This window comes from Spermophilus citellus, assembly GCF_964194105.1.
Source record: "Spermophilus citellus genome assembly, chromosome: 8".
Lineage (NCBI taxonomy): Eukaryota > Metazoa > Chordata > Mammalia > Rodentia > Sciuridae > Spermophilus > Spermophilus citellus.
Window position 1 is genome coordinate 56,146,743 of NC_138189.1, and position 26,832 is coordinate 56,173,574.

At 37.0% G+C, this 26,832-nt stretch overlaps 1 protein-coding gene across 2 annotated transcripts in view; it reads left to right on the forward strand.

Annotated features, from left to right (window-relative positions):
- Nucleotides 1-2,628: 2,628 nt before the first annotated feature.
- SLC4A4 (solute carrier family 4 member 4) overlaps nt 2,629-26,832 on the forward strand; it is a gene marked incomplete at its 5' end in the record, with an annotated part of 343,701 nt that continues 319,497 nt past the window's right edge. The window contains one exon of one of the 2 annotated variants that reach the window (XM_081303368.1): nt 2,629-3,350. The remainder of the gene's footprint in view (nt 3,351-26,832) is intronic. The other variant, XM_081303374.1, reaches the window with a different exon arrangement.

Genomic DNA, 26,832 nt, shown 5'->3' on the forward strand with positions numbered 1-26,832 from the left:
TACACCCTACATTTGTTAAATAATCAATACAGAGTTTATGAGTTGTGTTATTTTACTACATACAACATTCTTGTTTTAGAGTCATAGAATACCATGTTTATATGAGACCAAGAATGCTTTTGATACCTATGAAAAAACTTTAGTCAGTCTAGTTGGAGCTCTGTTGTCAAGAGGCTTCATCACTGGCTGCCACTAGATGGTGCTTGTTACTGAACCAAAGGTTCTTTCTGTTTTCCTTAGGTGCCTATTAGGACTTTGGAAGATAGGAAAGAAACTTGATTAATAAGCTAAATAGTAGGTGGGTACTGCAGAAAGTCATTAAGCACAGAGAGTTATTGATTAAAAAGTAAACAAACCATTGTTAGTAAAGGTTACTTATAAGCTGTTTTTTCTACTGCCATCAATATTTTCTGTTCATTCTTTTTGTCATCAACCGGTGTGAATTCCTAAACAAAAAGAACAAATAAGTCTTTCTTTGGACTTATGAGACTCAAAGTCCATAGCACAGGTTTTAGGGTTGGTGGAAAAAAAAAAAAAGGAATCTTGGGATTCATTGTTCTCACCTGGAAAAGCAAAAGGAAAGGTGGCCACATGCAGAGTTAACAGGAAAAGTTAATCAATTACCTTTCAAAGGAAAAACACATGTAACTCAATTACTGAGCAATAATCAATAGGAAAGGAAATGAAACATGCTCTTTTAATTGTGGGATAGCAAACATCAAGTAGTGAGACCGATAACAGAGGTTTCTGGATCTTTGCCAAAGACAACTCTTTTCCTTATTAATTTAAGACCCATTGCAAATCTCCCTCCAGAATGCCCTCATTCTCTTTTCTTCCCATCCTACTTCACCAACTATGTACCCCTTTCAGGGTAAAATCTTGCCAATCTTGATAGTGAAATGCCTCCCAAGTGTTACCTATCCAGTTTGTTTGAAGACATTTTGACAGATTTTGCAGCAGAATGCATGGAAAATGTGTTTCTTGGACTTTTCCTTTCTCAAACAGTCACCAAAGCTTACTATTCATGGCTGGTTCAAGATTATAATGAGAAATTGCCAGCTATGTTGAAATACATAATCCACAGTGTGAAAAACTTCTTAATAGCAGTGGCAAATTCTTAATACAAAAGTGATTTCTTTTTGCCTGTGAACTTACTTTGGGGTTGCTGATTCTTACTAACTGTGTCCAGGAAATGACAGTTAATTTTAACAGTAGTCTGGAAAGAAAAGAAAATGACTTAAGGGAAAGTTTTAAAGCTCAATTTTCTTTTATCTTGCGTTTTGAATTTCCCATGTCACTGCAGTGGGAAATGTAGAATGTGGGAACATATATGTGATTCAGATGTGACAACAGCTCAACATATGACATAAGTGCATTTTAATTTCAGACATCAGGCAGCTTAGTGTTTCCTAGTATTTTTGAAGCATTGATTAGGGATTTTAAACATATAGGTTTTTGAAAACTAAGAACTTTAAATCTGCTTCTGAAGCCCTTTTGAGGCATCATGGATCTCTTCCAGTTTGATATATTGAAAAAAAAATCTCTTCCTTAAATTTACTTCTCTTCTATCCCCAATATTTCCCTCCCCGCGTCTTACTATCTATAGTTTTGTATTGAAGAAAGTTTTGGAACCAGGAGCAGCTAGTCAGTATGGAAAATTATTTTTCTTGGGCTTTATGTGTTTTGGTGGCTACAATTGAAAGTGCGGTTTGATCAGTGACCTCCAAACATATATAATGTGCATTAATAGAAAATTCATATGCACTTGAATCATACATTGTGGCTCAAATCCATTAACTGGCTACTTTGTAGCAGTTTTCAGAACATTAGATTGTGTCTGTGTTGCCAGTCTGTTCATCTCTTTTGAAATACCTTTATTTTATTTATTTATTTTTATGTGGTGCTGAGGATCGAATCCAGTGCCTCACACGTGCTAGGCAAGTGCTCTACCACGGAGCCACCACCCAAGCCCAACCGTCTGTTCATATCTTAATGGCTTACTTAACTGATCATAATGGTGCTGGGTCACTGATATGATATTATTATTATTTGCTTGGCAAAGAGTACTTAAATCTCATTAATTGGACTTGAGAACAGAGTAAATAGTCATGATCATTTTGAAATTTCAAGAACCCCCCCTTGGATGACTAAGAGTGTTAGGAATCCTAACTCCAGAAGAAGACAGAAGCAATTAGTGACATAAACGAAGGTCAAGCCTGAGAACCGCGATGTGCCCAGACATCCTTTGCTGAAGATTTAATGTTGCCTATACTGGGTGCTGGCAGTACTCTACCTTCCAATACACTTCAAGTTTTATAAAGTAGCTTCAAGAATGATCTGGGGCTGGGAAATGCTTGCAACTTCAGGCTCTCCCCAGCAGGGAACTCTTTGGAGTAGGGCTCAAAAGTACGACGGACCTAGCAGCCTGCTAAGGTCTCGGGGGAAGGAACCCAGGGAGGCGAGGGCGGCCGGTCGCGACCCCAGTGCTCTGTCCTTTGCTGGCGGACGCGGCGCGCAGAGCCCGAGCCCCCAGCGGAGGCGGCGCAGCGCGAGGCCCCTCCCAGCCGCCGCGGATGCCCAGGCGGCTGACGCCGAGCGGCGGCTGGGAGAGGTGGGGGCCAGGCGGGCGGGAGCGGGCGGGAGCGAGCGAGGGCAGGGCAGGGGGCCGGCCGAGGCCACTCGCGGCTTTAAATATGGATCGCGGGCTCGCGCTCGCGGCACAGTCGCTGCCGCCTTCCCGGATTCCCGGTTTGTTGCCGAGGGGCGCCCGGACTGGGCACCTCTGCTGCAGTGTTAGCTACTGGCAGTTACATCGGAGATTCCTATAAATATGCAGGAGCTGCAGGAGGCAAAGTAGAGTAGACGCCCGCGCCCTTACACCCTCACTCGCCGCGCACCACGCGGGCCGTGTAGACATTCCCCCCCGCGCCACCTTCTCCCGCTTCCTCCCGGGAGGTTCAGGTTCTAGCGGAGCTTGCTTCGAAGACCCTCCCGCTTCAGCGCCCTCGCCCCGCTCTGTCGCGCTCACCTCTCTCTGCCCCAGAGCGCGCACCCACCCAGGCGGCAAAGTTGTGACTACTTGGGAGCGGGTGACTCGCGTCCCGATCGCTCAGTGCCTCGCACCGACAACTTCCCCCGGCTCTGCGCCGCTGCGCGCCGGGCCCACGCCTCCCAGGACCCCGCGGGCCCCCAGCCTCCAACCCCGGCGGCGTGCCGGGCAGCGCTTTGGTGGCGGCAGCGGCCGTGGTGGCAGCGAAAGCGGCGGCGGCGGCGGCGGCGGCGGCGGCGGCCGCTGCAGCCACACACTCCGCCGCCAAACTGGAGGAGCGACGGAAGCCGGATCCCAGGAGGTAAGTACCCTGCCGGAGCAACCGCGGGTGGGTCGGCCAAGTCCCCAGCCTCACCACGGTGGCAAGCGGGGGTCTGAGGGCCGGTCCTGGAGGGCGCTCAGGCGGCCTCGGCGCGCTCGGGGGAGGAGAGAGAGGTCAGTTGCGGGCCGGGCATCCACTGGGTTGGGCTCCCGAGACGTGTGCAGGCTGCTTCCGCGGAAAAGTACTTTTCCCCCCGATTCTTAGCGTTTACGGGAAGAGTTGTGGTGGTCTTGTTCCCTCCCACCGCCTAGCCCCCTCCGCATAACTGGATGTTGTTACTAGGATTGTGGAGCCAGTGTGCGCGGCAGGCTGGCTCGGACGCGGTGACACGTGTGTTCCCGTGAGCCTGGGTGGTCGCAGTGCGGCCAGGCACCTGCCTGAGGGCGGGGGACACATACCCAGACACATCAGAGGGGGAAGCCTGGGGAACTCAGTGCTACCGAGGCCGCGGCCCCCACTTCACTGACCACTCCTGTACCGAGCATTCACATCTCTGGCACGCTGAAGACAGTGGGGGTGAGTCAGGCAGATTCTCTGCAAGTGGCACATACACATTTATTTGCAATGGATTTGGAAGGAGGAGGCAGAGGTTAAACTGGCATTTCTCTTGGCCAGCGACAGCAGAGCTCTTCCTCAGGTACTGGGCAGCATGTGCATCTTGGCAAAGATAGGTGATTTCTTTCTTCTTAAGTGCATTTCACTCAGCCTTTGGCAGTCTATTAGTAATAGTCACTAAAGGAAGGCAGGAATTGGGAACTACATCAGCAATCTGCAGCAAGCACTACAAAGGAAAAAGTTCTTAAAAGAACAAAAGAAAAATCCTGAACTTATGAAAGATGTAGAAGAAAGCAGTTATACTTCTATACCAACATTGTAGAGCATTTATCAGTTCTTTGTAAAACTTTTTTCTACCCTTTATTCCTTCTCAAGGCCCTACCTTAGCACAATTGCCTGCAGCAAATTTTCCAGTCTGGACTGAAGCTCAGTAAGCACTTTGAATTACCCTCCCACTTCTCCCATTTTCACATCTGTGCTGGAGAAAGTTGCTCCTAATTAGAAGTCATGGACACTGGACTGTACTAAACACACTTTGTCTCAACTCTGGAACTGCTTTTTCCTAAGAGGCACTGCATTGTACTGTACTTCCTCCTCCCTCCTTTTTGTATCTGAGATTTACAGTTGGAATAGTACCTGAATTAAAGTGTATTTTGCCTATTAGGGTTTATTTTCATTCTGACTTTGAATAGAGTCTTCCATGCAGGGCAGTATTTACAGGCTTTTTTTTTTTTTTTTTTTTTGGCCAATGTAATGTCTTTTGAAATTGTTTCTAAGAATTCCTCCTTGCATCTATCCTATTAACATTTAAATAATTTCATGGTCATTTTGTAGTTAGATTGAGGGTACTAGTATAACTTCATTCAAAGGAAGTGTGTCTTTATTTTTCTATAGCTTTCATTACTGAGAAAAAACTTTTACTTTCATTTTAAAGTTAAAAGTAGTGATAAGATTCTGGTCTCTGTTAATTCTTGCATCTGAGTTGTTTTAACTTTAGAGTGTCTAGGTAAAATGACATAAAACTTTTGCATGTATAGATAGAGATGGGAAAATAGTACTTTTATGAACTGTTGATTGAGTTGTAGGGCATTTATAGGGGTAGAGGTGGGAAGGATAAGATGGAATATTTTGATAGTTCTAGGTATGTTTGAGAAAACTTCTAAAGAAACCCTTAACAATTTGTGGTTGAGTGCTTCTAAAAATGAGTTTTTTGTTTTTTTCAAATGAGGTGTCATTGCTGTTTTGGGGAGATATATATATAATTTTAGCCAATCCGATTGTACTCTTTATCTTCTAGTGATATATTTTTAAAGTTCCTTTGTCACCATAAAATAACTTTAAATGTTAGTGTCATTATTTTTTGGATTTACAAAAATATCTTGTGAAAGGCAATTGTATTTAGAGGAAAAAATGGGATAGACATCAGGTAACCTTTGGGACAACATTCAGCATGCCTTGGTAGTAATCTCATTTTTTACTGAGCTCTGGCAAGTACAATTTTGAGGTTCTGATCCCTTATTCTGATAGCAAGCAAGATAGTCTGGCCATAGCTTACATCTTAAAGGAAAACAGCACTTAAGGAAAGGAAATACACACGTTAGCTGGTGAATCATCGAGATAATCAGGTTTCTCTGCCTGCCTCTGAGGGCGCTGCAGTCCAGGAGGACTACTACTGTTAGGGGAGAGGAGTCCTAAGAGAATTCACCAGACTGAAATGTGATGAGGCTCATCATCAGCTTGTTACTTGAAGTTTCTTTGTGTTCATTTTATACAATAGGAATAAACTCTAAAACAGGAGTTGATAGGTAATAAGGTTGGGATTGGGAAGAACAGACTGAGAAGAGGAAAATCTGATGATGATCAAACTTTCTAAGAAGGTTTTTTTTTTTTTTTTTGATGGCTAAATGAAAGGAAGCAGTACAAAGGAAGCTAGAAGCAGAACACAGACCACAGTTGATGCTGTTTCCTAGGATGACTTATAATTTATGAAATTTATAGGGAATTATTTAGCAAAATGGGTAGTTATGGAACATCCAAGAAGTTAGTGAGACTACAAAAGTAGACCTTACTTAAGACTTTTGCATTCATAGGAATGTTTTTTGTAGGGGAAGAGGAGAATAATTTTTTTCATATAAGGTCTGGTCTAAGCTGAATTACAAATACATATTGCCTTTCTTCCAGTATTTAAACACTTGATATGATATGTCACCAATTGGAAAATATGCTACTGTCCTAACATGAAGGTATTTCATATCCTTAGTAATGATTGCCTTTAGTTATTTTTACAGTAGTAGAGATGGATTCCCTTTTGCTCATTTGTTCTGCCTAATGTGCATTTACACATACACTCACACACACACAAATTAGTACAGGTGGTCAGTTTTATTTTAGCTCAAGGCATACTTGCTATTGTCATGATGATTTTGAGGCAATGAATTTTGTGTATTTCTCTAGTCTCAGTGCAATGGCATTTCAAACAGGCATCAGAGAGATGATGAAGGCATAAATGGTGATGGTTTTGTTTAATCTGCTGTGGCAAATAAGAGAGAAAACTTTTTTCTGGTCTTCTTCATTATGTTTATAATTTTACTCTTAATATATTGTCTTACTTACCTCTGAACTAAGTTATGTATTCAAAAACGTGTGGTAGAAATAGTAATGGTGAAACCATGCTCATCTGGAGTTGTTTGCATGAACCAAAATCTTGTTCTTCTTTCTTGACAATGGACTAGATGCAAGGGGTTATTATGTGTAGTAAGAAGATGAGGAAATTAAGGCACAGAGAACTTTGTTTGCTTTTCTTGAACTTAAGAGAAAATTATTGGTGGATATAAAAAAGGATGTGTTAAATTTTGACTAGTGATACATAATTATTGAATGAGTGTCATGAAATGGACAAATGTCCATTTAGTCACAGCAGAAAACACTCAAGAAAATAAAAGTTTATCATGTTGTAAAGTTATGGTCTCCATTCCCCTCTGTTCATTCCACTCAGTAGCAGCGCCCACTTGCCTTGACTTTATTTCAGATTCTGGAATGACGAGGGTATTTTGCTAGTTAGTAAATATTTTTCAGTTTGTGTATACCAATATTAGCTCCAATCTTGAGAACTAATAGTGTTTTTTTTTTATGTAGAATTAACACAAGAAACAGTTATATGAAATTAGGATATTAAAGGAAATAAATAACCACCAACTTATATTTTGGATTTTTTCTCCTTTGTGGATAATTGTGTTGAAAAAGGATTTTCTCAATTAACTTGAATTTCTATCTTAGAAACCTTAAAAAAAACTCTACATAAATATTATACTTTTGGGTTTTTAAAAAAAAATAAAAATGATTAAAAATGCAAACTGAGAAGGGGATTACTATGTTTAAAACTGTTGTGTTCTGTGACACAACTAGAAAAGCTGCTCATAATGTCTTCAGTTGTTAGTTTCTTTACTTTTTTTAAACAATATATTTTAGTTATAGATGGACACAATACTTTTATTTTGTTTATTTAGTTTTTTTTATGTGGTGCTAGGGACAGAACCCAGTGCCTTAATCATGATAGGCACATGCTGTACGACTGAGCCACAACCCCAGCCAGTTTCTTTATGTTTTTGTTAATGTACTCACTGAATAATCTTCTCCTCTATACTATTTGCAAATAAGTACACTTGAGGGACCTGGGCTTCTGGGTTGGTTAATTCTATCTTCATCCTGGAGATCTAGCAGTCACTAATAGGATCTCGTAAAGCATTTATTTAACATATTCTTCAGTAAAAAATCTCCAAGCAGGCAAAATAGAGGGCAAAAAAGGGACATACATTAAAGAGGACTCACTTCACTCTTAGGAGATTTCTCAGTGTCTGCTTAATCTTAACACACATAAATTCTAATAGGATAGATAATAGGGTCTCTGCTCTCATAGTAAACAGTCATTGCAAAGTGGAAGACAGAAATGGGCTGATTTGGTAGATAGTTGGAAAACATTGAAAGAGCCATAGGACAGCTTGGTAGAAAGGGAAGAGTTAGACAAAGTACTGGAAACAGAAGTAAAGAACTAAAGTGGGGTGGTTAAGGACTATTTAGGTGTAGAACTGATAGCACTACTTTACTGTTTTCTCCCTTCCTTTCTCCTTTCTATTCTTCCTCCCTCCCTCCTTCCTATTTATTTATTTTTTATTTTTGGGGTGCTGGGGATTGAACCCAGGGCCTCATACATGCTAGGCAAGCACTTTACCACTGAGCCACATCCCTAGCCCTAGTTTAAGTTTTTTTATTGAAATACATTCAGAAAATTGCAAATGTCATTAAGTCATCAGTAAACAGCTCAGTGATATACGTGAGTGAATATATCAATATAACCAGCACCAAGACCATGATGTTAAGCCATTGCCAGCATCAGAAGCTTCCTCTCCACTTCCCCTGCAAGTCATTAGTTCCCCCAAGGTAACTTCAGACTTCTGAGACTATCGGTTACTTTTATCTGTTACTGAACAGATATCAGTGAATCACATTGTATAAATTCTTGTATCCATCTTCTTTTGGTAAACGTTATGTGTGTGAGACTCATCCTGGTTTTCTGTGAAGCAATGGTTTGAAGCAACCAGGAGGAGTCTCATAAAATTTATTCTTATTGCTCTATCTTGTTTCACCTTATGAGAATTCCACAATGTATTTATCCATTTCATTCTTGATGGACCTATAGGTTGTTTCCAGATTTGGGCTGTTAGAAATTATGCTGCTGTGCACATTCTTGTGTATGTCTCTTAGTAAACATGTGAGAAGTTCAGTTGTGTGTGCTGTGAGTTGAACTGCTGCGTCAGTTTTAGTAGATGGCATCTTTATTCAAAGTTGGTACAAATTCACACTCCTATCAGCATTGTATAAAGAGTTTTGTCTGTCTCCTTAACAAACACTTGGTATTTTCTTTTTAATTTTAGCTATACTGGTATATGTATAGTTGTATCACATTCTTTTTTTCCTCTTTTATTGGTGCATCATAATGATACCTAAAAGTGGGGTTCATTGTGCCATATTTGTGCATGTACTTGACATAATTGGATCAGCCTCCTTCCCTGGTACCTTCCCTTTCCTCTGCTTCTTCCTCCTCCTGATCTACTTGTTCTATCTACTCTGCTGATGCTGATTTTAACTTGCATTTTCATGTTACCATTTCAAATGTTTATTGGTTATATTCTTTGTGTAAGTCATTCAGGTTTTTTGCTCATAAAGTTTTTGTCCAATATTTTATCCCAAGTAAGGAAGGTTTTAATACCCAAGGAGTTAATTTCTCTTGTTTATTTAGAAAACTCAGCTAACAGGCAAACTCATTCACCATTGCTTCCATCTAATAAGTGAGTAAAGAGATTAGAAACATTTGAACTTGTAACTGTCATAGTCTAGATCTATGAAACCCTGTCCTTTAAAAGTTGAAAATCTACAAAAAAGCTTTAACATAACTCAAAAAACAAAACAAAACAAAACAAAACAAAACAACAACAACAAAACCCAGACAATAAGTCCTTGTGCTTAATACAAAAGTAGAGCATCTTGTAATGTTGTATGCACAATGACTGATGGAGATTTGCATTTGGAGGGTATGTGCATTGAAGATCCAGCTCTTTTATTTTACTAGTTGATTTAAAAAAAATCATCTGTATTTGTATTTTTCATTATTAAAATATTGGTAAAATCTAATTCACAAAGGAGTTACAAGGGACCAGTGGTGATCCTTATAAAACCTTGTTTATAACTGTAAACAGCTATACATATGGTAGTTATTATTATTGTTGGATTCTACACCATTCTTTTTTTCTTGGGTTGAATTGTGCCACCACTGAGAACAGTTCCTGGCATACTAGTAGATGTTCGTGGGCTGAATGAATGAACAACTCATTTAAGCATCTTTCTTAAAAGCTCTTAGTCGGAGTGACTCAAACTGTGTTTTCCATTTTTCCCTCCTCTAGGACTTGTACTTTTTTATTGCTAAAATTGAGTAGGGAACAGGGCTTATCAAACATTAGATTGAGAAATTGAGTCTAATAGCCAGCAGTTTGAGATCACCCATTTCACTATATAGTTCATATTAAATCTGTGCCCCCAAGTAACACACGCCAGACCTGGAGAACCCTTGAAAATGATTACACTGCTCTTCACTCCATGGGTGATCCCCCAAAGCCTACATGCTGAATATTTTTAGCTTCTATAATGAGAATTCTGGCCAACAAATTTCCAGAGTTAAAATGTTGTGGTGGGTTCTTCGGTGCTGATACCTTGGAAACCATGTTTCATCTAGAATTGAACTTTTAAGGATGAATAATAGCTGAAAACTGAAGCTCGAATAGAGCCTTTCCAGTTTAGGATGCGTAAGGCATTTCTCAGATATGTTGATTATAATATGAAAATAAATGGGCAGCATACTCCGTTACAAACATTTGTTCGAGTCAACCATTTTAACCCTTTGAAAGGTCTATTTCTCAGCTATTGGCTTGACTCTGTGATGCTGTTTTTCTTTATCTAAAAAATGATTAAATGGCATATTAATTTTATTTAAAAATTAAATAGAATTAAAATTTATATTATTTTTCTTTTGGAGATTTACATGGTGCTTTTTTAAACAATAACAACTATTCTTGCAAAACCAGACTTGTGGTAAAAGGAACTTGGATTTTTATGTGGAAATCTAATTAGATTTTCTTACCCAAAGACTGATATCTTTTTTTTTTTTTGTATTTGAGCTGTTTATGTATTTATTTACTTATAGAGCCGATGGTTAATTTTCTCTCATCATTTGAGTACAACTATTTTGTGGTATCCAGGGACTGAACATGTTCCTTCAGGATAACATGTCAGACAACATGGTAGACGGTCATTTATGTTTTAGGTAGTGTACCTCTTGTGGGCTTGACCCAAATGTAGCTGATGTAGTGGAAAATGGAATCATCTGGTATAGCAGACAGGCTTTGTTTTCTGTTACAGACATAATGCTATGGAAAATTGAAATAAATACAAAGGGCAATTATGGTGAGTCTTGTTAGACTACTATTTTTAAAATAGTGACTTTCAGAAAAACCTCATCTTTTGTTCTGGGTGATTACATTCCTTCAAGAAGTTAAACTGGGTCATTTAAAAACAAATGCACCCAGGCATGTCTGGATATTGCTTTATTTAAGGCTAGAAACGAGGCTTCTCATTTTGGTGTCCATTCAGCCCATAAGACTTAAAAAAAATGGTATTATGGATTTAGGGAAAGATAATTGTTGAAAGAGTAGGATCATATCAATTATAGTATCTGAACTGATATCAAAAAGGAACAGGATTAGCTCTTTCATTTCTTGTGCTCTTCAGCATGGAAATCTGTTGTTTATAAGGCCTTTTGGAATATAACTAGTGTACCTAAATCAGGGTTTTGCACCCTCCATCCCAGATGAACTGAGAATGAAGTCCTGAAACTGTTACTTGGTGAAGCATGCAAGGACTCAGGGAGGCTATCGGTTGGATTGAAAGTTTAATGGAACCTTGAGTGTTGATGCCTACACCTCTGAGACCCTTCCGTCATGTGTGGCATGACTGCAGCTGCAGCAGGACATCGCAGCTGAACTGCTCTGCAAATTCCTTCATTCCTTTGACCTCTGGAGACTGTGTCCTTAGGAATGTGAGATGAGCATTCATGATGTTAGCAGAGAATAGGGCCTCATGGTAGGGAGTTTGCTAAAGTACTGATTACAATCGCCTTTAGAAAATTGCTGAGCATTAACAGATTAAGCAGAAACACACAGCTCACACGTTTGCACTTTTACAAGTTGAGCTTCTTTGCCAGGGAAAGGAGAGAAGGCGGATAGGAAATGTCTCAAACGATTTAGATAAATGAGATCAGATAATTTCCCTTGAAAAATGCATTAAGAAATGAAACAAAAGCATTCGTCCAAAAACATCAGAAGAAAATATAGTTCAAGCACTGAAATGTTTTTGCTGCCAAAACTTTAGGCAGTGGATTCCGTACTATAATTGATCACTTTAGTGCTTACTGCTTTGCGCTGCCCTTTAACTATTTCACGTGTTCATGTTGGCCTCCTGTACTGTGTGGGTCCTCAATTTTCGTGAGCTTCTCTTTTGTGGTCTTCACAGTGGCCAGCATATTCTATAGCACAAAATACTTAATGGAATGATATGTAGTCACTTTAAAAATCATGACAGACCAATCAGAGATGCCCATTTATCTCACCCAGCTTTATCTTAACTTGACTTCTTCTGGCTGTGATCCCCTGGTGTGGTAGCTGTGGATCATTGCTCTCAGGACTTTCAAACATTTCTTGTGAAATTTGATGCAATGAAGTTTAGAATCCAGTAACTTTTGGGAGGAACTTTGTTATTAGAGTTTGTGGTATGTTAGAGTTCCCTAGATAAATTAACCTATTTTGATATGACTGTATTTTACTTGTTCTCAAAATTGGACATAATTGTACTTAATTTATTTACTTAAGACTAAAAATGAGTTGGTAGCAGTTTTTTAAAGAAATCTATTTTTGAAATAGCTATAGATTCACAGGAAATAGTAAAAATACAGTGTAGAATTTTTTTCATACCCTTTACCCAGCTTCCCCCAATGGATAGCACTTTTAAGATTCCTAAAAGGCTTTACCTAAAAAGATTTATATACATTATATAATTATATAGATTTATATAGATTATATGTTATCTCTGAAGAAATACTTGTACTTATTCATTAATCACTAAGTACATATATAAACATACTTACATAACCCATGATTCATATATGTATGTATATGTACATATGTGTATGCATATTTATATATGTATATATATGAAACAATGATTTAAAGACTGCAGAATTTGACTTTCCTACTGTTTGTGTCATTTGAAAAGATGCTCATGTGGAAGGCAAAGAGGAGTCATTCACTTTGGTCATTTACCAAATTCACAAACATGTGAATTTGGTGTTGCTGCATGCAAATTATTATTAACATTTTTTTAGTTGCCAGTGAATCTTTAATTAATATGTGGTGCTGAGGATCAAACCCAGGGCCTCACATATGCCAGGCAAGTGCTCTACCACTGAGTCACAACTCTAGCCCCTTATTTTTTATATTGATCATATTGAACTAGGGGTTTTAAATCCAGATGTTGTTCCCATAAAGTCTTTGGAAGACATGCTACAAATATTATTGAGTGAGGGAACTCTTTTATAGTACAGATGTTAGTGCACAGTGATAATAATGGATTTTATATACAGTTGAGAGAATATTGTCGTATGATATATCTCTGTTAGGTGTATATTAATTTGCCTAACAAAATATATGTGAATATATGATATATTGAGATGTTTTAGAATAGGTGTTTTATATATTACATATGTAATAATATTTTCAATGACATTTAAATGTTTCATTGAGTTATATTACACTCAAACACATTCTTGAGTTCAATTATATTTCTTAATAGGGGTTTTTAAAGGCTATGAGTATGTTTGTCCAGGAGTTTGAACTTTAAGTTCAGGTTGGTCTAGGTGTTTGAACCTTGAAAGTTTGGGCCTGCACCTCAAGATAGACATAATTGGAAAGATCTTGAAAAGCACACTGCACATCATAAATATAGAGGAGATTTTTTTTTTTTGTAGAATAATAGAGAGCCATGTGAATGCTTATGGTCTTGAACAAGGATGTCTGAAATCTGAAGGGAGATTCACTGAAGCCTACAATATCATGAATATTTCCTGCAGATCCAAGAATGTCAGAACAAGGAATACCACTTATAACTGAGAGAATTAGGTTTAGCATAAATAGAAAAGTTTAAGTTTACATAGTTGGTATTTATTTCAGCTGCTTTTCACCCTGAGAAGAGAAACTGGCTTCTTCAACAGATGGTCCAGAGTAAATCTTTAGGTGAATTACATATTTATACAATTTAAAAAAGAAGATGGACATATTTGATAAATAGACTTAATCTTTTGGTTGCTGTTCTCTCTTTGTCTGGGTCTTTTTACACAGGGTTATTCTCTTTTCACAGAGCATTGTTCAAGTCATTTATTGTTTGGTAGAGAATTTCCTGTCAATTGATATTGCTATCAGATGTCACTGAATATTGGTCTAGAAGATTGTGAGTCTGACCCCACATGACAGTTCCTGAAGAGGTTACTTGCTCCAGTAAGTCTTAGCTCTTGACCTTGACCAGCTCCACTAGTGAATATGCATAATTACCCTTGAGGTTATTAAATGAGCACTTAAACCACCTTGTAAAATTTCTCTGAATCAAGTCCACCTTGGTACCGATAAAGTGAGATCGGATATTATTTCTGGATTGAAACCAGTACTTTTGTTTCTGGGTTCATTTGAGATAATCCTGCTAATCTGAAATGTCTGGTTTCCCAGAAAAATGAAATGTTTTATTTGGTACAGGTTTAAAAATCATTGTGTTGTATAACGTTCTCCCATGTAATACTATGTTCACAAATTAAACAGAAGGCTTGGAGAGTCCAGTGCTATATATTCCCATTTGGCCTGCAGCTTTTGCTTCTGTGATGGATGGACTCAGCATATGAGCAATATAGTGTCTTTTATATAAAAACCAGAGTAGCATGAAAAAGATTAGAGCATGTGGTCAGGCTTCAAACAGTTTACTGCTTGAGTTAGAATCTGGAGGAATAACGTCTTCATCTTGTGTACAAAGTGAAGGATTCACTTCTAAGGTGGTTGTCTACGGATATGGGATCTAATGGAACCCTGTGGTTCAGGGTTCAGTGAGGGATGATGTGAGTGCCTGCACTGGGGCTGTTGGTACCAGGAAGAATCTGTGGAATTAAAGAAGGGGAAATCATATTTTGAGGAGCCTGATTATGGGAAATTGTGAACTTGTCTGCTTAAATTGCCGGAGTGGGATGTTTATTTGCAATGAAGGATGAAGTATTTGCTTTAGTAGAATTTTCTGATTATTGAAACTTACCTAATTAAGTGTCCAAACTAAAATTCTCTTAAAACATTTTTTGATGTACATCATTTCAAAATGAATTGCACACACTCATCTCCTGTCTTAATGACATATTGGATGTAATTTTTTCTTTTGTTCATCTGTCTTGATCTTTATTACATATTCAGAGAGGATCTCAGGACTGAAGATGCATGATGCTGTTTTCACTGTACATGTCCCATATTGTTATGCCTTAATCACTGTAAGCACAGCAATGACACCCTCTTTACAACACAAACGATAAACAAAAGAGTGGATAAATGTATCCTGGGCAGGAATGTGGCATTTTAAGTGGTCCATGCCATCAATCAAGATGCCTGAGTAGAAGGCCATGAAAGGATGGGTATTGAGTACAGCTGATAGACCCCAGGCACATGTGAGGGACTGAGGAGGTTGCTGGGATCCATTGGTCATGCAGCAAATTTGTTATTGTTACTAAGACCTCTTTGTAGCCCCAGGCTTTTGAGGCCTGTCAGAGTTGTTTTCTGACTCCTCAGTGGGTGTTGGTGTTTCCCTGGTTAAGAGCATGGACCATGAAGGTAGAGGGTCTGGGCTTGAATCCTGCTCTTATCACTCACTGACTTAGGCTGGTTTCTCTGTGAAGTGCTTTCTGAGATTGTACAGGAAGTTTATTGGGACTTGTGTGGAGGAACAATACCAGTGGAGAAGTGAAGAAAGTTGGATTGGGCCCAGAGAAAGGGGAATGTGAGACAATAGCAATTGAGACCTCAGTTGATCCCACCAGGTGCTCTGGAGCTGGGGGAGACCCTTGAGTTGCCCCACCTATACCCCACATCAAACAGTGTGGGTTGCCTTTGGCCAGGGGGTGTGACCTCAGGTCAGATGACTCTTTGACTAAGGTAATTTATAGAGCAAGTCTGAGCTCAGCCAGAATGCATACCATCCAGGGAAGCACCTGAGTTCTGGAGGGGAGATCAGGGCAACACTGCACAGCATCCAGATATGTAGTGCCTCGTGACTGGTGACTGTGGGCCTCAGTTCTTCATCCGAACCTGCCTCATTTAATTCCTAGGACTTTAGTAAGTGAAGCAGCTAATGCTTAGAAAAATGCAGAGTACATAGTATGTGTAAGTTAGGTGTTAGTTTTTAAGACCATGCCAGACTTTATCACTCCTGCCTTTTCCTTATAATGTGGCTCTTTTATAAGTTTGAAAGCTAATGCTCTCATTGTTATTTTTTTCTGATTTTCTTTATAAGAGCAAAACACCTGATATTATATTAACAAGAAATAATGTATTATGTGTTTTAATACTATTTACATTTTTATTTTTTTAAATAAATTTTTAATATATTTATTTGTTTGTTTATTTTTTTATGTGGTGCTGAGGATCGAGCCCAGGGCCTTGTAAGTGCTAGGCAAGTGCTCTACCACTGAGCCACAACCCCAACCCCTACATTTTAAATTTTTACTGGAAAGATGCACAAGGAATAATAAAAAATTACTGATGATGAAAGTTAAAGGAGGATTTAGATTTACAAAGAATGGGATCTTTGGGGATATATGTGTGTGTGTGTGTGTGTGTGTGTGTGTGTGTGAGTTCTTAGTCTCTCAAAGAAATATAGATAGTAACTCCCCAGTTGACATGGAGTCAGTCCATTTGCTGCTGTTGAGCTGAGATGAGGCTCCATGAAAGGAACTCCTCCTCAGGTTGTGGAGTCCAGTGACAAAGGTCATTATAGTCTTGGTCTGTGCCTTACCTACCTCTCTAGTTCTTGATCTAAACATGACCACATAAAATCAATAAAGACAACATTGTCACTTAATTAAATTGCTTCTCTTCTTAAACATTCCAGAATAATTCTTTTCAATGTTTCAGTATTTAACTTCCATAACTATAAAGCAGATCACCTGGAGTGTTTTAGAAATTTGGTTTTGATTCAAAGTAATGTTCTCATGGAGGTTCAGCCTCTGCCAATTCATTTCTTATTCACTTGAGGACGTGGCTAATTTCCTTGGACAACTTTTGTCTCCTTCATATTTGAATGGGTGCAAAATGCTTTATTTGAAATGACTTCTTCCCAATAAGGTAAGCATAGCATATTTGTTTTTAAAGGACTATTTAATTGTACTGTTTCCATTAGAGATAGTTAAGAAACATGTCAAAAGCATTTTATAACAGAGTGCATATTCCTGATGTTTGTACCAATATCCATTATTGGCACACTCTAGCCAGCAGAGTGGAAAAGTAATGACACCTCCTCTGAAAGAGTTTTTTAAAAGGCCTTCCTTGAATACATTTTTCTCCTTAGTTTTAATTTCATTTACTTGTGCTTAATTTCTTTTAAAGAAATGAGCATGTTAGAACTGAATCATGAAAAATATTGTATCTTCATATTTATTATACAACAATATTTAGAAGATGAGGATTGTATTAAACATCAAACTGAGTCAATGAGAAATTTTATCTTAGCTTAACCCTCTTTGACATTTACTCTATTTTTGAGTTGAGTAGTCTTTTGTGGATTCTGTGCAGAATTCCATAGTCATGTAAGTCAGGAATCTAATGGAAATCTTACTTGAGCATCCAGCAATTTTTTTTTCCTATTGAGAATAGGAATGTCTAACACATTTGAGATTTCTCTTCCACATTTGATTGGGGAGAGGGCTTGGGAGGAGTAAAATATTGAAGATTCACCAAGAGATGTGTAAAAATGTATTCATGTTTAAGTATGATGAGTGGTAAAAACTCATCATTCATCATGTAACAAAACCTTTCTAAAAGCAAAGACGACTTTTAAAGTTTCATATTGGGGATTAGAATAATAAACCCTCTTTTTAGAAAAATGTTGACTCTGATCTGATGGGAAACAAGTCCATGTCCAAGAAGATTATGTCAGGATACCTTTTAATTCTCAAAACCACGTAATTATGACATTTGTATAGATGATCTTTCACTGTGTAGGAAGTATGAAATAAAAACTAGTATTTTGAACAGAGTTATTTATTGTCTTCAAAATGAACATAGGAGAGAATGATTTCTACTCTGTATCCAATCCCAGGTGGACCATAGTTACAGCTTTGCATTGGGTTTGCCTAATGCCTTTATCTTTTCTTTCCTTCCATCCTTCCATCCTTCCATTCTCCTGTCTTTCCTTCCTTCCTTTTCTTCCTTCCATGAATGCAAGTGGGTTTTTATATGGGCTTTAGTTATACTTGGTAAGAAAAAATTCTTAATCTTAGGCCATAGTTATGGGTTAAAATAAATATATGCAAAATAGAATATATTACAGATACGAAAAATTTGTCTATTCAAGCATTTTTTATGTTTATGAGTAGCTTGTTACTTTCATTTAGAGTATAAAGTGTAATTAGTTCTTAGATTGTTCATTTAAACTTGTACATGTTAAGCAGGCGTGGACACATAAAATAATGTTTGCTTAAATATAAACTGGATTTTAACTACTTAGAAAGTTGTACGAATGAAGTGTTTAGTAAAGTCGCTGTTTATTATATAACTTAAATAATATGCAGAAGAGGAAGGGCAACTAATAAGCAAACTCTATATTAATTCCAGAAAAACCACATTATTAGAATTTATATTTTCTGGGTTGGGGCTGTAGCTCAGTGGTAGAGTGCCTGCCTCGCATGTGTGAGGCACTGGATTCCATCCTCAGCACCACATAAAAATAAATAAATAAAGATATTGTGTTCATCTACAACTAAAAAAAATAAAAAAAAAAAGAATTTTCATTTTCTTCAAAAATCAAACACTAGTGTTTTACCCACAAGACCCTTAAAGATTGACCAAAAGTGAAGGAGAGTCCCATATGGGTGTGGGCTATTTGGTCTAATGGTCTAAATGAAATGGAAAAAGAAAATATGGACTTATACTAATGGTTCAGTTTCCAACAATAAACCTGGTGAGTTCACTTTAAATGTGGTTTGCTGAAAATTGATGGTGATTTTTAGCACTTAGCATCTTATCTTCAAAGCACTTTCCAAATATTGAATAATTAATTGCCACAACCCCCATGTGGGGTTAGAATAGCAGGCATGTCTTTCTGTGTACCCGGAAACCATTATGGCAGAACCTGGAAATGCTGATTTTTATTTTTAGAGGTGTCTTTGCTTTCCAAGGTGACCTGCTCTTTCAGTGTTGTCCTGGTTTCCAATCACAGGGTCAGGGGAAAAGTAACCAAGGATGTTGAAATCTTGAAAATTTTCTTTTCTTCTTGTTTCCAGATGGATTTCACTTTCATCTCACTTTTGCCTGCTCATCATTTTGAAATGCTAGTTTTTTTAAAAATTGGAATAGAGAATATTGGTAAATATAGTATTTGCAATTAGTATAGATTCTTCTTACCTGTTAGATCCAGAATTTGGGAAACTTTGTAGAACTATGAAGAGCAACTCTAAGTGACCAAAAGTCACATTTCAAAAATGCCTTTAATAAATTAAAGAAACGAATCTTTCAAAAAGTAGTGTTTGTAGCTCTAACTTAATCTTGGAGTCTGAGGAACAATGAATGTAGACTGTATGTATGTTTAATAGCGTATGACAGATGATTTGAGCTATATGGCATATATCGATGATGAACTTATATTAAACAATTAGATAACAAGAAAGGCTATGAAAGAGATTAATTTATTTTTATTTAGAAATTTAAAATTGACACATAATAATTATAAATACTTATGGGGCATAGAGTGATATTTCAATACATGTATACAGTATGTAATGATCAGATCAGGGTAATGGGCATGTCCAACACCTCACTCATTTTTTTTGTGTTGAGAAAATTAAAAATCCTCTCTATTACCTATATTGAAATATACAGTTAATTCTTGTCAACTGCAGTTACTCTACTGTGCTATAGAACATTAGAAGTTATCCCTCCTATCCAACTGCACCCTGTATTCATTAACCGTAGAATAAAGCAACCAGATGTAACACTGGAGTTGATACACGTTAAAGGAGTTTGAGAAGAGAGGCCATGAGTGCAGGCCAAGGGTCTCGAGGAAGGCAGGAGGGTCAGAATTTACAAGATGAGCAGTGACTGTGTCCTACCAGACAGTACCTACATTAGCCAGACTAATGCCTGGCTTGTTTGTGTTGCCAGCGTCAGGATGTCTACTGATTAGCTCTCTGGAGAGATTCAGAGTGAAGTCACTGTGGCAGACTCCGAAGGCCATCCATCCCTCAGGTTCTCAGCCTTTGAAACAGAAAAGAGCCAGGACCTTACTTTGAGAGCAGTTAATCCCTTTATGCTTTGAGTAGCTCACCAGATAACAAAGAGAATGCTGTGGTAATTATTTCAAATGAATGCTGAGTTTCTTTGAGTATGATTAACACCTTTGAAGGCAGAGCAGAATTAGACTTCTTTGTCATTCTAAGGAGGTGAAGTCCTAGAAATCATAGAAATGTTGGCTCACACTTGTTTACTGAACATAGGCATAGGTTATTAATCTTGAGGTCTTGGGGCTCACAACTGGGCTTCAGGGAGGCCCACGAACCCCTAGATAATATACACAGAATTTGTGTGCATACACACACAGACACACACAAACACCTTTACATGCACACACTCTGTGTCCATTGTCTGGAGTGTACACACACACACACACACACACACATATCCATATGGATATTTATATATACATATGTATCTCATATATGTACATATTGCATATATATGGAATGCAGGCAAAGTATTCTTGATATTGCTAAATCTTTGACATATATAAAACATTTAATGTTTAATATGGACTACTTTCCCTTAAGAATGTTTATGTAATGTCCTTCAAGTAGTAAAATAAAATATCAGCAGGAAATGAAAACCTATCAGCTCCAGGACATCACTTCTAAAAAAATCTAATATTATCGGAAAGATCAGAAAAGTGCAATGATGCAGTCAAACCGCAAACATGGCTATTTAACCACAGTACATTAAATTTGGAAAGGTAACAATCAGGTTTATCTCAACTACAATCAGTCACGAGACTTTCTTACTATCAGATCTGAAGAAGGTGTGTGTGCATTTGTAATTTAGCCAGCTTTTAGATGTGAGGTCCTTTGATGACATATTTGTGGAAAGTTGCTCACTAATTTTTGATAGAATTCATCATATAGGAGGTAGAAATATTCTTTGACTCCTACTGTGCTTTCTATAAAGCAATATAGCTGTTGTCCTAAAAAATTGTATCATTTTATTTTTATAAATAAGATTATGTTTTTTGAGAAATTTTACAAAAGATCAAGACTATAATTCATTAGGCTTCCAGAAACTTGATAAGTATAGGAGTACTTCAGTAGAAGAGAACCAGTAGATATGCAAAACAAGAAGCCTAAAAAGTTAGGCTTAGGACTTTTCTTGAAGTTCATGGTTGGTCTTTAGGGTATGGAAGTTCAATAATACTATGAAATTATATTTTAATTATACTCATATATCCATTTTTTTTTACCTTGTGGTTAGAATACACAGCTTTCATTAGATTTTCAAAAGTTCTGTGGCTCCCAAAGGTTAAGAATCATTAACTTATAATGCCTGAACCTTACTTAGGCTTTTCTAAAAAGAAGCCTACAATTTAGAGAATTTTGATCAATTTCAGAAATCTGAAGACTGGTTATTGCAAATAAATAAAACGGTACAATCAAATGGAGTTCAGAAGTGTTTAGAGCTGGGTGAATTGCTTGGTAAAAATATTTAGACTTGGATGGGAGGAAGAGACAAACTCTAGATAGGGCAGAGGGGTGGGAGGGGAAGGGAGTTGTCAGGGGTTAGCAATGATGGTGGAATGTGATGGACATCATTATCCAAAGTACATGTATGAAGACATGAATTGGTATGAATATACTTTATATATAACCAGAGATATGAAAAATTGTGCTCTATATGTGTAATGTAAATTGTAATGCATTCTGATGTCACATTTAAAAAATCAGTAAAAAATTAAAAAATATTTAGTCTTGGCATATGTATTAGAAGATAAACAAGGAAGATTGAACCAACAACACCCAATTAACTGAGATCCTTGGATTGAATAAATGGCTTGGGATTTGTATATAATCCATGAATCTCATTGAAATCAGAGGTTGAACCATTTCACCCATGAAGTTCTCATTTATTTTGATTATTACTAAAAAAGATAGGTTTTTGATTCTGATTGATTTGGTTTTTTTATTTATTATATAGTTATCTATCAGAGACACATCATGTAGTGGTTCAGTATTTGGGCTCTGGCATGGGACTTGACGATCATCATAGCTTTGCCACTTAATGATTGTGGTCTTGGACAATTCATTTGACATCCCTGTGTCCCTCATCTGTAAAATCAGCATAACAATAGTACTGATTTCTTCAGGTACTTGTGGGAAATCAAATGCTGTAGTATATGTTAAGAACAGTACCTGTTTGTGGTAAGGCCTTGATAATTTGATATTTATCTTTACTTCTGGAGTTAGGCCTGCTAATAAGACAGGTAAGATTCTGGGGTCTGAAAGGACAGTAAAAGAAATGAGGTGTTGGCTGTATTTCAAACCCTCTGGTCCCTCACGTAAATGAGAATTGATAGTTGATAATATTGACACTAGTGTGAAGTCTCATGGAGATGTTTTATTTGATTTAGTATATCTAGACACACAGGCCTCCAGAATATTCCTAAGTTAATTAATTCAGAATTATAAATATTAAAAATACCTGTAACCACATGTAAGGATAAATTTATAAGATGTGCTTCCTTTACTTAAAGGAAGTTATGTCTACCAGTATAATCCCTATCATATTTAAAATGAAATATCCCTTTTCATAATTTTGTGGGTATTTAACTTTCTTTTGTTCACCTAAAAACTAAATGAAGGTCCCTGACTGTGAAATACATTTTAAAATATTGAAATCAGATCATCTGGTGAATAAGCTGAGATGATCATCTTTGTGTAGTGGTAAAAGAAGCTTTGGAGTGGGAAAATGCAAAATTGCTCCTCACGTCTTCCTCCATTCTGACTTCACGGTTTTCCAAGCAACTTTGTATTTCTAAGAATTTTTTGAAGGCTTAGTTTCTTTATGTAGAAAAAAATTAGTGTTTGATTTCTATTTTTCTTTTCTCTTTATATATGTTTGTGTTTAAGAAATTTATAGAAGGCTTCTCTCTTGAGAAATTAAGATAATATAACAATTATTACAGATCTCCAGATATATTGTTGGCTGGTCATATTTCTAGAATTAGAAAAATTATTAGAAATAAAATGTGATCTTGCATGGTTTATCATACTGCATTAAAAGGAATGTAATGTAGTGTGAGGAAATAAGCTTGATTTTTACGTATATACTGAAATCTCATTTAATGATTTATCGATTACATTTTTCCTATTGTCTTTTCTTTCATTATTATCATTTGAACTCTTCTATTTTAAATCACCTTCCTGTTTAGGATTGTATGGAAAGCACATAATTTAATTAAGTTGGGATGCCTGATGCAGTTTCCCAGGCCATTTGTACTATTTTCAAGGACCCTAGATGGCATTCATATGACTGTCAATTGAATATAAAATAATCTGTGAGCCATGACCAAAGGTTTGACAGAAGATGAATATTTCTTTATTTTTTTCTTGTTTCCAGACTTGAAATTGGCTAGCAATTATTTGGCATATTTGGTTATGGAAATGACTTTAGTTCTACCAGAAACCTCTGATCCTTAGAATGTGTTCTTTATGTAATGCTAAAACTCCTTGGATAGTCCATATCAAACTTTCTTGCCTTTGTATTTGGCGTGATCAGAATAAGTATGGCCTAAGTTGTTTTACATGACATGGACATTTATTTTTAAATATTCAATAAAGAGCATCAAAAGGCCTCTCTGTGTGTTTTTGAACAAGGTATGTCATGCTTTTAACTTTTGAAATTAATAGTGGCATTTTTATTTAATAGTCATCTATTGTTTTGAGCAGTCTGTTAGTGCCTTAGAAAACAGAAGCTGTTTAGCCCATGCTCACCCTGATATCTAACAGCCGATTACAGAGACAATTGAGATGCATTTAGCAAACAGAATACTAAAGGATGTTCTAAGAAAGATTCAAGACAGTAGAGAGTAAGTGAAGTTGACAGGTGCTAAGGCAGTTGAAACATTTCTTTTTTTTTCCTTCTCTCTTCTTTTGAGCACAATACTTAGATCACATAGTTTCGGATAATAAAGATATGTTGTAGAATATGGTTACTAGTAAGCTCTATGTAGTGCATTTTGGATATTTGCATTTTATCTTTGTATCTTTTTTCAGAATATTAAAGTATTTCAGCCTATAGTACTTCTCTGCAGTTACATATTATACAGACTCAACTTGCTTAATCTGATTTTCAGACACTTTTTTCCCCTCCTAAGTATTGTGAGAAGCCATAATAGATTTAGCTTTAAAAGACAGTTGACTCTCCTATTAGTTAGTTATGCCAAACAAAGCTGTCTTTAGTAATGAGAAATAATTATGGATGCCTGGATAATAGGAAAAATAAATTATGATTTGTTCTTATATCAGCTATTATTTATAGCTTTCAGTGTTCTATTTGATCTCATTTTTATTTTTGATTATTATTATTTTACTACTATTTTGTTTTGTGTTTTCTGGAGGGCTCTTCTGTTGTTTTCTGTGATCTATGTGATCAGTGTTTGACTATGAAAGTCTCTGAGACTTGACCATTTGTCCATTCCCTCTGGGAACTCAGTGACAGTGTTTTATCTCCATTTCTGTTTCCTTCTCATCTTAGCTACCTGTCTCACGTTTTCCAGCAATACATGAATGTTTTTGGTGTTCTTTGTAACTACCAATGTGGGGCCCACTCTAGTGCCCATTTGAGCACACCCGGGTGCTCATATGATCTTACCTGGGTACTGCCCAGACCATACCTGGGTGCTGGCCTGAGCATGACTAGTATTCTGGGGAAGGTGCCATTGATTGCTTCCTTTGGGTAGTTTTCTAGATAGTAAACACGTTATAGTTAGCATTATCTTTCTTGTTGGCTGTTGAATAGTTATTTTCTGATTTAAGAGGCAGCCATGGTATTTACAGAGTCACTGTCAGAAGAAGAAATGACTTAAACATATTCAGTAAATAGAGCCAAAGTGGCAGTTGCCAGAAATGGTGATGAAGTTGAGTCATCTTTGAGCAAGTTTAGTTTGTGGTCAGTGTACTGTGTTAAAACAAGTGATCATTGGTAATATTTTGAGAAATGTTTTCTTGTGGGTTTTTTTTTCCTCACAAAAGAACGTATTGTGATTTTACTGTCTTCCTCCATCCATGTCTCCATTCCTCACCCTCAACTCAAGTAAAATCCTAGAGAAATTAGCCAACTAAGGAGAAGGCTTTTTTTCTTGCCAGAGTGAATACTATGTAGAGAAAAATACTGGAATAAATATTTCTGTAAACCTTAAAAATGTTTATTTATTTCTTTGGGGTGTGAAACTATGCATAATTATCTGTTTATGAGTTTGTCCCTCAGTAGCCTATAATCTCTTCAATGAAGTGGTTTTATCTTATTCATTTTTATATCAATAGCCTTTGGTACGGACTGAAATTCAGTAGGTAATCAATAAAAAGCTGTCCAAGTGAGCTGAACTGGTGCTATGTAGCTGCAGTTGTAAAGATGAAAAGAATGAAAGGTGGTAGAGAAACAGTATTTGATACTGAGTTCCAAAGGATTGGCTGAAAAGTCTGAACAGACTTCAAACTAAAATATGACAAAGAAAACTCACATTCAGAATTTTTAAAAAATAATTTATCTTGGGAACATTTATTCATATGAACATCCATGTGGGTTTCAGATTACTTTCAAATAATATCTTTGCATTCCAGGGTGACTACATCATATATTTTCCCCACAAAATCACCTTCACAAGAGTGTTAATCTTTTTATAATTACTTTCTCTCTTTCTCTTTGCTTACTCCTATAGATTTTGAGCTTTGACTGTAATTTTAAAAAATTAGCATTTATTTTCTTTTAACAATATAAAAACAGTGATTCTACTATGATTCTATACACCGGTAAAACTTTAGATCTGTCATTACCATGCTTTATTTAAAGTGCAGAAGTTTTTATATATCATTTCTGAAACTCCCAACAATGTGCAAAATTGAACCACCGTGATGGTAAATGATAGTTTATACCATTTCTGAGATTCTTTTTCCAGGGGGAATAGAGATACATTTTGAGTCTATAATGTAAAACACTAGCAATACATCACTGTCCATATTATTCAGAATATTCCAGTAATTGGCATTGACCTTAATGTTGCTACATTCTGAAGTCTTAAAACATGTGAGTATGTTTTGCACAACTTTCTGAGGCATGTGAACATGAACCCCAAGAGTGGGATCCCTGCCATTTTGGGGCAGACTGATTTTCATAGATTTCCTATTGCTAAAAAGGTGGAACATTTTGGCAATTTAAGGTCATGTTCCCCATAAGCTGGAAATAAATGCATATTAGTAATAGTATCACTTAAATTTATCTGTTAATTGTTTTTATTTTATGTGAAGGGCTGTAAGTACTTCATGGGTTTTAAAGACCCACATAGCATTCTTGGGCCTGAGGTTGTGCAAAAGTAGTTTTGTCTCTTACAGCTGAGGAAACAAACACAAAGAAACTAGGGACTTATTCGGGGTTACTTATGTCAGGGGTTGTAAGATTTATAGCCAAATGCATGAATTTGAAGATTGCAGTGCTACATTACCAAGGAAGTCAGCCAACTGTCAGGATGTCTCTGTTGGCCCTTTATGGAGACAACTTAGATGCCATCTAAGAAAATCTCACCTTCCAACCTTTGATTGCACAAGTGTATCTGTCCTCAAAGGGTCAGTCTGGCTTTCTGTCTTCCATCTGCCATAATACATTCAGTCTAATTTCAACTTCTCCCTGAAATTTCGAGGTCCATAATCTCTATTGTTAGTATTTTTGATTAGGAATCCCTTGGCTTTTCCCCTAATGGC